The sequence below is a fragment of the Balaenoptera acutorostrata genome, chromosome 8 (genome assembly GCF_949987535.1).
Source record: "Balaenoptera acutorostrata chromosome 8, mBalAcu1.1, whole genome shotgun sequence".
Lineage (NCBI taxonomy): Eukaryota > Metazoa > Chordata > Mammalia > Artiodactyla > Balaenopteridae > Balaenoptera > Balaenoptera acutorostrata.
The window spans coordinates 57889185-57907939 of NC_080071.1; the positions used below are offsets into that span (position 1 = coordinate 57889185).

Sequence of the window (18755 nt, forward strand, 5' to 3'; positions counted from 1 at the left end):
CACTGATGAAAGAAATTAAAGATGATACAAACTGATGGAGAGATATACCATGTTCTTGGATTGGAAGAATCAACATTGTGAAAATGACTATACTACCCAAAGCAATCTACAGATTCAATGCAATCCCTATCAAACTACCAATGGCATTTTTCACAGAACTAGAACAAAAAATTTCACAATTTGTATGGAAACACAAAAGACCCTGAATAGTCAAAGCAATCTTGAGAAAGAAAAACGGAGATGGAGGAATCAGGCTCCCTGACTTCAGACTATACTACAAAGCTACAGTAATCAAGACAGTATGGTACTGGCACAAAAAGAGAAATATAGATCAATGGAACAGGATGGAAAGCCCAGAGATAAACCCACGCACCTAGGGTCATCTTATCTTTGATAAAGGAGGCAAGAGTATACAACGGAGAAAAGATAGCCTCTTCAATAAGTGGTGCTGGGAAAACTGGATAGCTACATGTAAAAGAATGAAATTGTGTATGGTGTTAGAACACTCCTAACACCGTACACAAAAATAAACTCAAAAGGGATTAAAGACCTAAATGTAAGGCCAGACACTATCAAACTTTTAGAGGAAAACATAGGCAGAACACTCTATGACATAAATCACAGCAAGATCCTTCTTGACCCACCTCCTAGAGAAATGGAAATAAAAACAAAAATAAACAAATGGGACCTAATGAAACTTAAAAGCTTTTGCACAGCAAAGGAAACCATAAACAAGACAAAAAGACAACCCTCAGAATGGGAGAAAGTATTTGCAAATGAAGCAACTGACAAAGGATTAATCTCCAAAATATACAAGCAGCTCATGCAGCTCAATATCAAAAAAACAAACAACCCAATCCAATAATGGGTAGAAGACCTAAACAGACATTTCTCCAAAGAAGATATACAGATTGGCAACAAACACATTAAAATGCTCAACATCACTAATCATTAGAGAAATGCAAATCAAAACCACATTGAGGTGTCACCTCACACTGGTCAGAATGGCCATCATCAAAAAATCTACAAACAATAAATGCTGGAGAGGGTGTGGAGAAAAGGGAACCCTCTTGCACTGTTGGTGGGAATGTAAATTGATATAGCTACTATGGAGAACAGTATGGAGGTTACTTAAAAAACTAAAAATAGAACTACCATATGACCCAGCAATCCCACTACTGGGCATATACCCTGAGAAAACCATAATTCAAAAAGAGTCATGTACCACAATGTTCATAGCAGCTGTATTTACAATAGTCAGAACATGGAAGCAACCTAAGTGTCCATCGACAGATGAATGGATAAAGAAGATGTGGCACATATATACCATGGAATATTACTCAGCCATAAAAAGAAATGAAATTGAGTTATTTGTAGTGAGATGGATGGACCTGGAGTCTGTCATACAGAGTGAATTAAGTCAGAGAGAAAAACAAATACCGTATGTTAACACATATATATGGAATCTAAAAAAAAAAAAAAATGGTTCAGTTGAATCTAGGGGCAGTACAGGAATAAAGAGGCTGATGTAGAGAATGGATTTGAGGACATGGGGAGGGGTAGGGTAAGCTGGGATGAAGTGAGAGAGTAGCATTGACATATGTACACTACAAAATGTAAAATAGATAGCTAGTGGGAAGCAGCTGCAGTGCACAGGGAGATCAGCAGCATGCTTTGGGACCACCTAGAGGGGTGGGATAGGGAGGGTGGGAGGGAGATGCAAGAGGGAGCGGATATGGGGATATATGTATACATATAGCTGATTCATTTTGTTATACAGCAGAAACTAACACAACATTGTAAAGCAATTATACTCCAATAAAAATGTTAATTAAAAAAAAAAAAGAAATCCAAAAACACCCAGAAAACAGAGCAACAAAACAAATGTATAAATGTCCCTTTAAATCTCTACCGTTGATTGTATTAGGAGGAAAGGAAAGGGATGAGCTCTCAAGTGCATAATTGCTCTTTTAGACAATAAAAGATTTTTCTGACATTAGTACCATGTGCTGAAGATGGCATCTTCTTTTTTTTCCCCTATAACTGGAAATCAGTAGTTAAACAGAGGCATTGGAATCTACATCTATTTATAGAAACCACCTTTTCACGGCTATTTTTTAAACACAAAAATAAAAGTTTGCAGCTTTCACAGTTTTGATCAGTGGGCCCCAGACTCCCTTGTCTCTATTGCCTTTGCTATATGCAGAAATTCACTCTGCCCATTTAGAAAAAAAAATGTTTAAATTTTCTGGTGCAAGAATGCATATTTCCACTATATCAGTGCTCTCACTGAAACTGAGGGTAGTCATCAGTTAGATCCATTAAACTACAACTTGCTTAATAAATAATAAACTATAATCTGCCTTCACTGATCAAGCTTGCTTTAATTGTTTTTACAAAAATGTGCAGGTCTTCCAAGCATCATGTAGCCTAAAAGATAAGATGTTTGGCCAAATTGTTCATCGGGAACTTGGAGTCTGCCATTATCCAGCTCGAGCTCAAGCTGGTTAAGAGTGGTTGGGATCACAGACCAACTGAGCATGTGCAAGTGTCCGATCTGACCTTTTGATATCAGAGGACCAAAAACTCCACCCTCAGAACTTGCTAGTGCCACCATTTTCTGAACATGCGTCCCATGCAAAAGCCTGTAGCTTAGTTGTGCCCAAGCAGAATGACAATTACCTCACCTTTTTCTTACCTCCAATTAACTTTCCACATGCTCCCCACACCTCAGACCACCCTGCTTCTTTATCCCATAAATATTCTGAGCCCCCTGAGTTCAAGGAGGTGGATTTGAGATTTGTTCTCCCATCTCTTCACTTGCCTGCTTCATGAATAAACCCTTTCGCTGCTGCAAACCTTGGTGTTTCAACTTTTGGCTTGCTTCGCATAGGGCAAACAAACCTAGTTCAGTAACATCACCATTTCTCCAGGTTAAGAATGGCTCTTCTACCACAGATAAACCTCATTAATGCATACACTGATAACTCAGAATTTTTAGTAACTCAGATACGTTATGTACTCCTCTGTTAGAAATAAAAGTAAATTACATTCAAATGGATTAAGAACCAATGAGAATAGGTAAAGAACAGTAGCTGAATTTTATGTCTTTGAATTTTAAAACTCTTTTTGCCATTGACCAAAACCCATTTCCTAAACTGTAAAGAGAAATATAAGGCTTCCACATCAACAATTAAAGTGCTAAATAGATGTAACTCATATTTCCTATAATACACCAGTAAGGAAATTAGAGGAATGAGGGCAGTATAGAGAGTCCCATAGAATCAAGGAATATAATTATCTTTCCTCTGAGCCCATAAGTGAAATCCCTGTAACCCATCAGCCCCTAAATTCCTCCTTTTCTTATCTCTAGAATTTCAAAGGCAGTTAAGATTAGAGTCTGGAATAGGATACAGTATTAAGAGTATTCAAGTCTTGCTTCTTCCTTAGGTAATTTACACAGCCTACCTAAGACTTAAGTAACTTATCTGCCAAATATCAATTACTTTGAGGATTAAAAGGAATAATGTACATGTGGCCTAAACACAGCATCTGGTATATAGATTCTCTTAGTTGCTCCACTCTTTTCTCCCTTCCCTCACTCCAGTTCTCCTTTCTCTGTGTTCCTATCAGTTGTTGTTGCACTGCTATCACTCTTCCTGGCTGTGGCTGTGGTACCAGGGGCCTCCTGAGGATCCACATGTAGTAAAATGGTGGCATCAGGGTTCTTACCTGCTGCTACTATTTTACCACCAAGTGGATTCTGAATATAAAGGCAATGCAAGAAGATTTAGGCTTAGGAGGAAAGACCAAATGTTGGATTCCTGAGAGTCTCAGAAAATCTCCTTGTTTTTCATTGGTGCCAGTTTGGGTCCATGCCTATGTTTCTAATCAGTTGCTGTGGTCAGGGGACTGAAATTATTAATTGGCTCAGATCTAAATCCCACATTCCACCCCTAGAGAAATTGGGAATGCTCTACCAAACCATATGGACCAAGTAAGGGAACGAGTAGATCCCTAAATGACTGTTGCCAGAGTAGGGTGAATGGATGCAGAGCAGATACATCCTCATATCTTATATCTCCCCATACTCACTTCTCTTTAGTGGCTATGTAATGCTCTTACTCAAAGTCTTCTAAAAATTCCACAATACAAGTATTTACATATATAATCCAAAGTGTCTGCTGCCTGGATACTCTCAAGCCTTTTAGCTTTGGGGGAACTCATTGTTTTCATAATTAAATAAAAAGGATTAAGTCCCCATCCCGTGTCCTGGGGGAAGTCCAGAACTCTCCCAAAATATCTCACATATTCTGATGGGGAGATGGAATCTCCTCATCATCTGTCACTGGGGCAATACTCATTCCTTACTTTCTCACTTTCTGCAGCTGCTATCTTCTTTCCATACCACTTGAGCTCTTGTCTTTTACTCCTCAAAATAGAATGTGGTTTGTAAATGTTATTAAATTTTTAGGTAGAACAGGAAAGGATCTCAGAAATGTGCAGATCAAAGAATAACTCAAAACTGAATTTGAGAATTATTCTTAGAAGTTCCTTGGCCACATGCCAAAGTTGGATATTTCCCTCTATTCCACATTTTAAGACTCACAAAATTCTATCTCCCCAACCCATCAGGAAAAATTTTAAATATTCCCTCCCATTATATGCAGAGAAGTTTATCTCCACATCCCCATTCAGTGGAGTGTGACTTTAATTCATTTGATAATATAAACCTGGTGTAGAATAATGGCAACTTTTTCAATATTTAATTTCCTTATGATGAATTTAATTCCTTAGGTCTAATACTCTACTAAAGCAGGAAACAAAGATATATTAAAACACATTTTATTGGCTCTTTGCAATTTCAAATTTTAAAATTAAAAGAACAATACAAAACACCTGCTACACAGTCCCATGATTCTGCAGTCCCAGAAGTTGTTAGTGGGTTTCTCCCATTGCTTTTATACATAAATTGTGTCTGCCAGTAAAGATTAATTTTCCATCTCAAGGATTCACCAACTTAAAGAGTTAGAGTATATCCTTTGCCAATTCTGTCCCCATTAATCTCATAGCTGTTGTTCCAATCCTCTTCTTCTGAGCCACAAAATATTATCATCATATCCATGAAAGTTAGAATATTCTCTAAGAGGACACCTACTCCAGTGTCCTGCTTCCACACAGGAAGCTGTTAAATGTAATGCAATATTACTGTTCACATATATCGTAACTAAGATTCAGACATATAGTTGGCTTATAGTAAGTTGCAGGAGAAAGACAAGAACTTTATCTCCTGATTCCTGGCACTGTGCTTGGACTCAGTAGACTCAGTAGATTATAGCAAGTATGCCAATAGATGTGAGTTACGTCTTGGTGTTAGTGCTTCCCTCCTACATCTTGGTGTTACTGCTTCCCTCCCACATCTTGGTGTTACTGCTTCCCTCCCAGGTTTTGGCAGTCCTTCATTAATCACAGATGTGTTTCTATCTAGTACTTTCCCTCCACTGTACTTTCTGAAAGTCACAGTGTTTTTTTCTTTTGTTTCTGCACCCTGAGGCTGTGCTAAGGCTGGCATCATGGGTCCTAAAATAAATTTCAAGCCACTCTCCAGATGTCTTTCCTAAAAACTCTAAGCCAGTGAGAAAAGATAGTCAATGCCTGATCCACAGTAAACTTACTGGCTATTTACCAGAAAATCCATATGTTGCTCATCAATATATTGCTTCATATTTAAGGTTCTTTCAAGAGTCCAGCAAATGCATTTCTTTTTCTCTTTACACTGATATTGGGTTTGTGTGTCACAGTTTGTGTGTAATGGTTCCTGTATTCAACTGATTGCTATCCTTCTTATACTTAAAAAAAAAAAAAAAAAAACCTAGAGGTTCTGGGCTGTGCTAGGTGCTAAGCAGTAGCTTACATAGAAGAAAGCATGCCTTACTACATGACTAGAAGCCCTTCCTATGGAGACAGCACAGTGGCTAAGCCAACTGACTTTCTAGTAGAGCTGCCTAAGTTCAAATCCCAATTCTACCACCTAGTAACTGTACCGCCCTGGCAACTCAATTTTCTCATCTTTTAGATTTGGGTTCACAGTACCTACCTCAAAAGATGTAGAATTAAATGAGTTAATATATGAATTAAATGAGTTAATATATGAAAAAAGACTTAGGATAGTGCCTTGGATACATAAGTCATCTTTGAGTGCTTACCACCATTAATTCTTATTAACTGGGTTGAAACAACAACATAGGCTCAGTACTACTTTTTAAAGTCTGAAATCATTTGCATTATAAAGCACAAAACTTTGCCTCTTTTCTAGGGAAAAATATTCCCCCTTTGTTTTTTTCAACCTTAATTCATTCATTTCACAAGTATATATTGAGCACCCAAGTACCGTGCATTAGAAGATGTACCAGGGGTATTGTACTGAACAAGAGAGCTAAGCTCCCATGAAGCATTAGTTCTAGGGGAGACAATATAAATACATACACAAATAAAATGACCAAAATAATATCTGAAGTAATAGATCTGTGTGGAAAATAAAATGGGGTGATTCAATAGGTGGGTGTAGGGGTCAGGGCCATGGTGAGGGAGCTGAGATCTGAATAAGAAGATTGTTCTGTGAAGACTAGGTTGAGTACTTTGCAGCAGAGGGAAGCGCTAGTATCAAGGAGCAGAAAGAAGGTCAGTGTGGCTGGAGAGGAAAAAATGGGAGATGATGCCACAGATACAGTAAACAGCCAGATTATTTAGAACTTTATAGACACTGGTCGAGTTTACACTTTACCCTAAATGAGATGAGAAGCCATTGGAAGGTTAGCATGAGGAAGGATGTGATCTAATTTATAATTCTAAACGGTCACCTTGGCACCTGGGCAGAAAACGGATCATAGAAGAAAAAAAGAGGAAGGTAGAGCTGCTGAGAGGCTACTGTAGTCAGGTGAGAGATGATTCTAACAGTGGGAATGGGCAGATTCTGGATGTATTTTAGAGTTAGAGCTGCCAGGCTTGGAATGGATGTGAAAGTGGGGATGAGAGAGAGATGGAGATCAAGAATGACTCTGGGTTTTGGCTTGAGAAACTATATGGGTGCTGATTTATTTTTTATTTTATTTTATTTTTATTTTTTTAACATCTTTATTGGAGTATAATTGCTTTACAATGGTGTGTTAGTTTCTGCTGTTCTATATAACAAAGTGAATCAGCTATATATATATACATACATCCCCGTATCTCCTCCCTCTTGTGTCTCCCTCCCACCCTCTCTATCCCACTCCTCTAGGTGGACACAAAGCACTGAGCTGATCTCCCTGTGCTATGCGGCTGCTTCCGATGCTGATTTATTAAATTCAGAAGACTTAGGTATAAATATGGGGGAGAAAATCAAGTGTTCTTTTATGATATTTTATTTTGACCACATGTACTGAACAAGCGACATTTATATTTTTCTAACTTGAAAATATACTTTAAAATTCTGTTTTTAGTCTTCTGAAACTTAAACATTGACAAAACTAATTCTAACTGACCAAAGAGACAAATTCATCTTCTCTTTACTATCTAAATTATGTGTTCCATCTGTACATCTATAACACTAAAATTTAAAGAATGTCTGCAATCCATTTTCCCCAATAGCTTTCTGCTGAGTTTTAGGAAGCATGAACTCAAGAGAACTAAAAACCATACCTGCTTAACTTTCATGTTACCAAGCCCACAGCATGACTTAAAACAACATGGAATAAATGAATTTAACTGTGCTGATGACAATAGCAGACAAAACATGTACTACACAGGAGCTAATAAAGTCTAGAACAGCTTATGAGCTGTTTTATACCATTTCTTAAACATTAAATAGTTTCCATTTCAAATGAGTCTTTTTTCTTCTATTTTAGATCTTCAAAAAAGAGTACAATCAGTTCTGCTATTGTCTGAAAAACGGGAATTTGTTCCAATGCATTTGATATAGTAGACGATGCAAATTTAATGTTTGCTAATGCACCATTTCATCCATGAACAACATTAGATGAATGCAGAAAATGCACCCAATTGACCCAAACCACATAGGAATACACAGAACACTCATACTCAAACATCTGCCAGCCACCTCAGTTAACCAGCCTGGGTTATGAGCCACACTCATCCACATCTGCTATTAGAACTTCCCATCTGATTTCAAATAACACTCATTCTACCACTTCACAGTAACTCACAGGCTGCAACCTTTCTGATGCCCACAGGAAAACATCAGGTTTGGTTCAAGGTAAAGTGCCATATTTATTGAAGTATTTATATATTTCCTAACCATTTAATATGCATAAAACAGTGCTACCACTTTATTAGGTTTCTAATTTTTTTATGTGTCACTGACATAGTTTTTGAGTGTTGTACCCCTAAATGCTTTCTTCCATAAGCCCTGGAACACATATAGCAGAATTGGCTATATTGAAATATATATTTGAAATGTAAGTTCAGCCTTTCTGGGTTAAGTTTCTAAAACTAAGCAAACATCTAAGATCATCAGGATGATTAGAGAAATCTAATTATAGTTTCTCTGAATCATAAAGTGTGTTTAGTAACAATGCTCACAATGAAAAAGCTTTTGCAAGTTTAAGAAGCTCACAACCTTCTGACTGGATACTACATATCAGGTATTATTTCATTCACAAAAGTATGTTCATTTCTATATTATTTGAGTATTTAATTTTTGTACTCTTTTTTTTTTAAAGCATTATTCATTTTAATTAATTTTGGCTGTGTTGGGTCTTCGTTTCTGTGCGAGGGCTTTCTCTAGTTGTGGCAAGCGGGGGCCACTCTTCATCGCGGTGCGCGGGCCTCTCACTGTCACGGCCTCTCTTGTTGCGGAGCACAGGCTCCAGACGCGCAGGCTCAGTAGTTGTGGCTCACGGGCCTAGTTGCTCCGCGGCATGTGGGATCTTCCCAGACCAGGGCTCGAACCCGTGTCCCCGGCATTAGCAGGCAGATTCTCAACCACTGCGCCACCAGGGAAGCCCTGTACTCTCTTTTTATCTTTTTTTTTTTTACATGTCATACTTATAAAAGAGTAAAGAAGTAACTAAAGAGTTCATTTTAGTTTTAAAAGAAATAGTCAATTTTGTGAAGTGTGTGTGTGTGTGTGTGTGTGTGTGTGTGTGTGTGTGTGTGTATTGGGGATAACGTTATAAGTGCAACCTAAATCTATCCTCAAAGAAAAGTGTGAATGTTGCCTAAATGTTGGATATTGATAGTGAAAGGAAAAGAGAAAGGGAAGGAAAAGAAGGGAAGGGAAGGGAAGAAATTTTACTCTTTCAATCCCTAAGAAACTAAGAAAACCACTGCTTGAAAAAAAATTTGAGAGTGGAGTAGAAAAGTCTTAGTGTTCATTAAAATACTATGAAGCTCTAATAAGCCAGACATACAAATGTGGCATATTTTATGAAAAAAAGATAAAAGAATAAAATATTAACATCAAGAGTCTTGAAGACTATTTCATTCTGAAGCCCTTGAGCTTTAAGCAGGTGTCCCTTCAAGCTGTACCTAACTAGTTTGGTGTGTGGGCGTGTACCAGAGACTCCTGTCCACTAGGGGCTAGACTTTCACCAATAAACTGCGTTTAATTACAGCACTTACATAAAGTCCTATTTAACCGGCATACAGATAGAAAGATTTTTTTGTTAATCCTGAAATGTATTTATGTTCTGAGGTAATTTTTTATTGAGTTACAATTAACATAGAATATTATATTAGTTTCAGGTATACAACCTAGTGATGTGATATTTTTATACATTACGAGGAGATCATCATGAAAGGTCTAGTTACCATCTGTCACCATACAGAATTATTATAATATTATTGACTATATTTTCTGTGGTGTACATTACATTCCTGTGACTTATTTATTTTATAGCTGGAAGTTTGTACCTCTTAATCTCACTTACCTATTTCATCCATCCCCCTAATCCCCTTCTCTCTGGCAATCACCAGTTTGTTCCCTGTATCTATGTCTGTTTGTTTTGTTTGTTTTGTTTTTTAGATTCCACATATATATGAGATCATATGGTATTTGTCTTTCTCTATCTGACTTCTTTCACTTAGCATAATACCCTCTATGTCCATCCAAGCTGTTGCACATGGCAAGATTTCATTTTTTATGGCTAAGTAATATTTCAGTGTGTGTGTGCATCTGTATATACAGCACGCCTTTATCCATTCATCTATTGATGTACCTCAGATCAGTTTAATAGTTCCAAATGAATTTACTCAAATATGTATATTCTCAAATAAAACGCTACTTCAAGAAGTTTATATTGTGATATTAAAACATTTTCATCATTGAAGCATTTGTTTTCCCTCTTTTTCACCTATCAGCTTTATGAGAACTAAAGACTATCATGCACTAACCATGCTTAGTTAACATCAAACAATCAAGTACTCTTGGTGTGTCACTGTTATACAAATGTATTAGAAACAAAAGAAGACTATATGTGTTTCTAATTTTTTTTGGAATTCACCCATTTATCAAATATTTATTCAGTTATTTCTGGATACTGTGATTTGGGAATGACTTATATTTTGTGTTTTTTTGGCCAGTTTTCTAAAATAGGGGGGTGAATTTTAAATCACAAAGGTAATTTTTAAATTTAAGATTGAGTGCCTATGGATCCTGCTCTGGCAATATAAAGATGAGGAAGATAAGAACCCTATCTCAAGCTAGTCAGTCTCATTAGAGAGACAGACAGGTAAATAAACAAGGTCCTCCCAAAACAGTGACATTTCCTTTGCTATAAAAAGGGTGTGTAAAGGGCAGGAGTACCATATAACGCAAGGTGTGCAACAGTTAAGATCCATGGCTTTGGAGTCAGAGATACTGGCTCTGCTGCATGATTCTCAGTACATTTTTAGCCACCCTCAGTTTATCCGCAGAGAATGAGGAATGGCAATTCCTACCTCACAGAGTTAACTGAAATAATGCATGTAGAACTTTAGTACAGCGCTGGCACATACTGTTGAAAAAATGGTATTTTTTGACAATCGAGCACTAGGGAAGCACAGAGTAGGGTACCAAGAACAAACATACCTACTGATCAACGTATGATGGACAAAGGAGGGTAGCTCCTCAGTGTACCAAGAGTCACCTACTTTGGATGTTCACCACATTAGAATTTTAGGGTTACACTGAGATAGATAAATATGTACATGTGTGTGTATGTATGTGTGTGTGTGTGTGTGTGTGTATGTATATATATATATATATATATATATATATATATGTAAGAAGTATAACCACTTTATAGCATAGAGTCTATTTTGAAGCTATAAAACCAGTAATATCATAGAACACTCTCAGGAGGAATGAGTTGATCAAATTCTGCCAAGGAAGTTCTCACAAGAAGGCATTATGAAATGTCCTTATTCCTCAGAACTTGACTTTAAAATGTTCCCACTGGAGTCCAATGGAAGTTTTATGAGAGTAAAGGATAGAATTAGGTCTTGTATATTTTTAAAGGGTCATTCAAAATGGCAAAGTCTAAATTTTTTACAGATGGCAGAATAAGGACTGATGCAGTTGGCCAAAACTGACCTTTTATGATTTTCAAAAGCAAATGTTTACTGAAAGAGAACTCTACTATACTACCAATTGGGAAAAAAAAATGCTGGATGCTTACATTGGACAACTCAGTACACATTCACTGCCAAACACATTTATACAAAATCAATAATAATATTTTCCATGGTACCTGTTTTCAACCTCCTCTCAAAAATTTTGTGCTGTAGTTCCTTTTTCTTAAACACAAATATGTTTCTGAGGAAAAATAACATTTTCGATGAGAACAGGCTTGTGAAAGGGAGTGCATTTTAGGAACCTTACTGTTAGCTTCACAGTCTCTACCACAATGGTGCAAGGCAAGGGTGAGGATGACCAATTTTGCCAGGTCTTCTGGATAGTGAATTCAGAACTGATTTTAAGTTCTTCCAGAATGGAACTCCTTTTAAACTTCTTTCAAAATACAACTCCCTTTTTTCAAAGAGGTAGAAGGGTTTCAGAAATTCTTATGCTCTTTTGGATGTTAAATAAAACTCTTAAAAAATAAAATTTTGATGAGTTGAGTGAAAAAGTTAGAAATATTAAAATCCATCAAATGTGGATGGGAAAAATTAAAGTGGTTTGTCACAATATACTTTGGGTTTGGTGAATTTTAAAAATTTAGTAGGCAGTACATATACTAAAACTGGAGTAGTACAGAGAAGATTATTATGGCCCCATGAAAGGATGACAAGCAAATTAGAGAGGTGTTCCATATTTTAAGAAGTTTTAAAAAACACATGTAATAACAAGGGTTTTAAGACTACTACTTGCATCCTACTTGAGTAGAGTTTTGTTTTGTTTTGGTTTATTTTTGGGGGGAATGGACATGATATCCATTCTGTAATGAATTTAGAGAATTGCCTAGAAACACATGTAATAAAGATTGTTATATAGTGCTATGTGCGCCAAAAACAAAAAAAAAATAGTTGGGGGAAAAATTGAAACTGTGAACTCAAATTATAAGTAGGATTACTCATCTCCACAATAGCCATAGTTTAGAACTTTCTTATCTTCTTACTTATTAAGTGGGTTTCAAGTATTCTTTTGATATGCAGATTTTAAAAACATTTTGTTCCATGGCTGATCATCAGAAAATCAGAAACATTGCGATTTTCTTTCTTAGGAGAAAATAAATATAATAGTTATTCAGACACCACTTAATGTATACAAAGTGACACGGCACCTAATCTAAGTTCCCCCAGATGGCCTTCTTCTGTTAAGAATTGCACAAGTCTATATGGTTTTTAAAACAATAATAAGTGGATAGTTTGAAGTGTAAAATAGTACCCCCACTTTGGAGAAAGGTTTGACACTTTCTTATAAAGTTAAATATGCCCTTGTTCTCTGGTCTAGTAATTCCACCCCTAGATCTTTACCAAAAAAATAAAAACACATATCCACAAAGCTTTAGTCATAAGTGGCAAAAACTGGAAACTCAAATTCCATCAAGAGGAAAATGGACAAATTTTTTACATTCATACAGTGGAATACTATTCAGCAGTAAAAAATATAGTAATATACACAACAACATGAATAAGTCTAACAGATGTTATGCTGAGCAAAATAAGCTGAACATAAAAGGGTACACAGTTCCATTTATATGAAGGACAATATTAGACAAAACTAAGTCAACAGTTTTAAAAATCAGAAAAGTGTTTGCCTCTGTATAAAGGAGAGGATCAACTGGGAAAGGATATGAAGGTACTTGCTGAAATGATGGCAATATCTGTTCTTCATAGGGTGTAGGTTAATGGGAGCTACATGCATTTATCAAATTGTACACTTAAAATGTGTGCATTTTACTATAGATTAAGTTTATGTTGAAAAAGAATAAATGTATATTTTTTAAAGATTTTTTTAATATATGTCAGGCAAATAAATCAAAAGAAGTATGGTTTCTTTTATGTGCATTCCCATATCACTGTTTGTGAACTTAAGTGGTTCTAACAACAAAATGAACAGATTTAACTCTGCAACTGTGCATCATTTTTCTAACTGGTCTATTTTCCAGAAGGCAAGAGCTTGTCTTTTTTTTTTTAATTTAAATTGTTTGTAATACAGCACATAAATTGCCATTAAACATGGCAATGCAATGAGAACCTCTATAAGAAACAGGTGGGATCACTTCCTATTTTTTTCCTTATGACTTTGAGAATAAATCTCCCCCAAATGACACCTTTCTCCTTCAAACACTTCAGTTGTATATTTTATAACTTTTACATATGTCATTTTTACATGACAGTCACAGCTCCCACCTGGAGTTTTGCAACACTGTCTGCATGTTACTTTTTTTTTAGAATATGCATGTTTTATTCTGAATAATTTTGCATAATAAAAATGAAAGTACAAAATAATTAACACAAAATATTTTAAAAAGCTAAAATAAATCAAGAAAGGAAAAAGCAGAAATGTAATCCATGGCAGAGTCTCCAAAAGTCACATAAAAGTTCGAAAACATCCTTCCAGTTTCACTAATGGAAAGACTTCAAGGTCAAATTGAAATCCCAATATCAAGGGTCTAAAATAATATATATACTACATACTACCTAGGCAATTAATAATATTGATGTTGAGGTATACAGATTCAACAAATTTTTTAAAATTATGTAAATGGTTTAATAGCCACAGAGATTGTAACTAACAAGCTGAGAAAAACTTAAAGAATACTGAGATCCCTATTAGACATTTCAAAAAAGATTGATCTTTTTTATTGACGTGCACATTCATTCATTCACTTGTTTGTTCATTCTATCAACAAATATTTATTGGGCAGCTATTATGTACAGGAGGTTCTAAGGGTTTGGAATATGTAGGAGACAAACAGATAAAACTGTCAACTTTTCAATATGAGATAGAATGTTTGATATTATACTAAGGGGGAAAAAGGCAGGGAAATGAGATATAAAGTTAAGGGAAGAGGACTGAAATTTTTAATAAAGTAACCAGGAAAAGCCTACTGGTAAAGGTGGATTTTGAGTAAGGACCTAAAAGAAATGAGAGAGCTAGATATGCCAATACCTGGGAAAGAGCAGCCCAGATAGCAGGAAAAGTAATGCAAAGGCCCTGAGATGGGACAACACCTGGCAAGTTTAAGAAGCTGAAAAGCAGCCCTTATAGCTGAAGCAAAGAGAAAAAGGAGAGAAAGGGAGAAGGTAAGAAAAGAAGCACTGTGAGCTAGATCAAACAGGGCTTTCCAGGCTGTTGTAAAGAGTGGTTTTTATAGTGCTTGGGATGGGGCCACTGAAGGTTGAAAGCAGAGGGGTGACATGGTCTCACTTCCATTTTAACTAGATCCTTCTGGCTTCTCTTTAGAGGATAGAATGTGGAGGGTCAAGGGTGAAAACAGGAAAATCATTTAAGAGGCTACTGCAATAATTCAGATAGAATGAGATATGATAGTAACTTGGAACAGGGTGGAAGCAGTGGAGAGTGGAGAGAAATGGTCGAGTTTTACATATATTTTGAAAGTAGAGTTAAGATCTGTTGGCAGGTCAAATGTGGGGTGTGAAAAAAGGAGTCAAAGATGAATGTAAGGTTTTTGGACTAAGCAAATGAAAGAATATTGATTTCTCAATTTGGGTTAAATCCTTGGCATATTAACGGAATGATACCCACTTGACAAGAGGGCATTACACTAGGAAAAAACCTGCTACTAAGAATAAAACAAATAAAAACCCTTTCCCTATGTCATAGGAGATTTCTGAAATTCTTTCACATTAAGTGTTATTCCTCTATCTCGAGTCTTTGAATTGAATTAAATGTAAACTCCATGTGTTCTTGATCTTTGCTAATACATGATTTTAAAAGTAGAGGAGAATGACATCACTGTATATAAGAGGATAAAGTTATAAAAGATAGTACTTAATTGGGAGGTAGAAGTTTTAAAGGGTCCACTTCAGAACTCGGTCTAAGTATAGGTGATGATCTGAAACATAAAATACAATAATCTTTATGCAATCAAATTGTGTTAAATATATCACTAATTTGTAGTGTTCATTATTCAATAAAATTGATATGGAGGTCAATTGTTAGCTCTGAGTCAGAGAGAACTAGGTTGAAATCCAAAGTCCATTGCTTTAAGCTGCGGATATTGGGCAACTTATTTAACTTCTCTAGATCAGTTTCTTCACATCAAAACTAGATATACAAATACCAACTTAGGTTCTTGTTTGAATAATTTAAAATATCTGTTATCTTGTAGGTACCTAATTAAAGTAGTTGTGATTATTATTTCCCATTGAGTCAAATTCCCTAATTTACTTTGGTAGTATTTGAATTATTTTAACCTGAGAATCCAGTATACTATTAAAAAAGGACAAATAATAAATATTTATTGTTGGATAAAAAGTTATTTTGAGTATTTATTTACATGAGTGATATTTAGAAGATTTGAATTTAGTTTCAAGAACATTTCTTCTTTAGCACATAACTTTGCTTACGACCAGTGGTAAAAGTTAATCTGTGGCAGTAGGCTCACTAAATATCATCCCAGTCATCTCTTCTCTTACCTTCTCTACCATACAGGTTTCTGTTGCAGCTAAAGGTAAAACATGGCATAGTTCTAATCAATAAAATGTAAGGAAATCTCCTGGGTAAGGCTTCCAGAATGGTTTTTGTTTTCCCAGGAAAAAAAGGGACAGTCTCAGCTAATACATCTCTTTCTCTCTCTCTCTCTCTCTTTCCCCTTTACATCATTGTCTTTCCCCTTCATCCCTGCCTGAAATGTGGATAAAATGCCTTGACGTCTAGCAGCCATTTGGGGATTATTAGGTAATAACTACTAGAAAAAAAAGCAACACTCTATGCATGGCAGAACACAGAGATGAAAATAATATGTACCTCTGAAAAGATCATTGAGATGTACTAATTGTGAACTATCAACCTCCAGACATCCTATTTTGTGAGAAAAAATTAAAACATGTTTAAGCCACAGTAGTCAAGTTTACTTTTACTTGCAGCCAAATACATTTCTAACTGATTCACTACCTTTCCTTATGTTAGGCAAGCAATATAGATGCCACTTTGTTCCTTTAAATTTTATCTTGACTTTTTTTTCTAGTAAGGTACACTATTATTACTTTCCCATTCTCCTATTTAAATCATGTAAGCTATTTTTGGGAAAAATAATTTTCTGAAAATACACCCATGTGTTTCTCACAGAATCTTTTAGTAAACTTATGTGAAATATATACATACATGTAACTACCGCTTTTTTTTTTTTTAAACCAAATTAACATCACAATATAGGAATTTTTTAAATATTCATGTAATTTTTAAAAAAGCTAATAACTGCTCTCAGAGAATTGATAAATATTCCCTAAAGGTTGAAAACAGTTTTTCTCCATTTTAAAAAGGTGCTTTTTTAGTCTGTTTATCATAGAAGGAAATAAATGTAAAGTACACTTTTAACCTAGAGCTGTGTTTCTTCCTCTAAAGGAATAAATATGATGTCAATGGTAGCATTAAGGCATATCGAAATGGTTTCCTAAGAAAATCAAGCTTATGTCCCAAATGGCCACTTTCACTGGCTTTTTCTTTGCTTTCCTTCCTCCCTTTTCTTTATTCTTTTCTTTTTGGCCCGCTACATGGCAATTGCAAAAAAGGAATAAAAGCGGAGATGGAAAGTGACCTTCATTTTCCCACATCACGTAAGGTTAGCAACCTATAAGTCCCATTTGCAGTAGTTTTATTTAAAGATAAATACTACATAGCAAGTGCATTTTATAGTGATAATACTGATGATGCAAGAGTAATATAGGTTGACTAAGTGAAGAATCACTTTTCTTAAAAGAGAACACTTTAAGCAAAAATCTTTAGATATTAAATTATTTACACATTTCTATTTATAGATGGTCAAAAATGGTTAAAATAGTTCATATGACAAGGAACTTCTGGAAAAGAATATTTCTGGCAGAAGCATCCAAAGTTAGCTATAATGATCAAGGTATTTGTTTATTTGTTCTCTCCATTTGCTATCATTCTCTCAGGCCAAACATTCAATGGTCAAGACTATTAAACTTCATTATAAGAACTCAAATGCATATATCTGAGATTTGATTAAGTACCACAGCAAATGTATTGCTTTTCTCTCTCTCTCTCTCTCACACACACACACACACACACACACAGTACTATTCAGCAGATTTCTATGTAGTCAAAAGGAATGGGAATGTGTGTGTATATGTGTGTGAGAGAGACATAAAATGAAAACTTGATGTAAATAAAATGCTAGAAAAAAAAAAAACTCTTCCAAAAAATTTAAGAGAACACTTCCAAACGCATTTTATGTGGCCAGCATTACCCTGATACCAAAGCCAGACAAAGACACCACAAGACAAGAAAACCACAGGCAAATATCCTTGATGAATATAAATGCAAAAATCTACAACAAAATACTAGAAAACCAAATCCAAACATATTAAAAGGGTTATGTACCATGACTAAGTGGGATTTATCCTTGGGATGCAAGGATGGTTCAACATACAAAAAACAAGTAATGTGATACACCACATTAACAGAATAAAGGATAAATATCACATGATCATCTCAACAAATTCAGAAAAAGCATTTGGCAAAATTCAACACTCTTTCTCAATAAACTAGGTGTAGAAGGAATGTACCTCTACACATAATAAAGGCCATTAGGACAAAACCATGGCTAACATCTATCCCAATGGTAAAAAATTGGAAGCTTTTCCTCTAAAACATGGGAACATGGCAAGGATATCTACTCTTGCCACTTCTCTCTAACATAGTTCTTGAAGTTCTACTCAGAGTAATTAGTCAATAAGAAAAAACAGGCATGCTAATCATGAAGGAAGAAGCAAAATTTTCCCAGTTTTCAGATGACATGATCTTATATATAGAAAACCCTAAAGACTCCATTAAAAAATAAAAACTGTTAGAGCTAATAAACAAATTCAGTAAACCTGCAGGATACAAAACCAACACACAAAAATCAGTTGAATTTCTGTACACTAACAACGAACTATCTGAAAAGGAAATTAGGAAAACAATCCCATTTAAAAGAACACCAAAAAGAAAAAATACTTAGGAATAAACTTAACTAGGTAGGTAAAGATTTGTATACTGAAAACTATAAAACAGTGATGAAAGATATTAAAGGAGAGACAAGTAAATGGAAAAACATCTCATGCTCATGGATTGGAAGACTTAG

General features: G+C 35.4%; 1 pseudogene; it reads left to right on the forward strand.

Annotated features, from left to right (window-relative positions):
- The first annotated feature begins 12199 nt into the window (after nucleotides 1–12199).
- Nucleotides 12200–12297, forward strand: LOC114238904 (U6 spliceosomal RNA; annotated as a pseudogene).
- Nucleotides 12298–18755: the final 6458 nt, after the last annotated feature.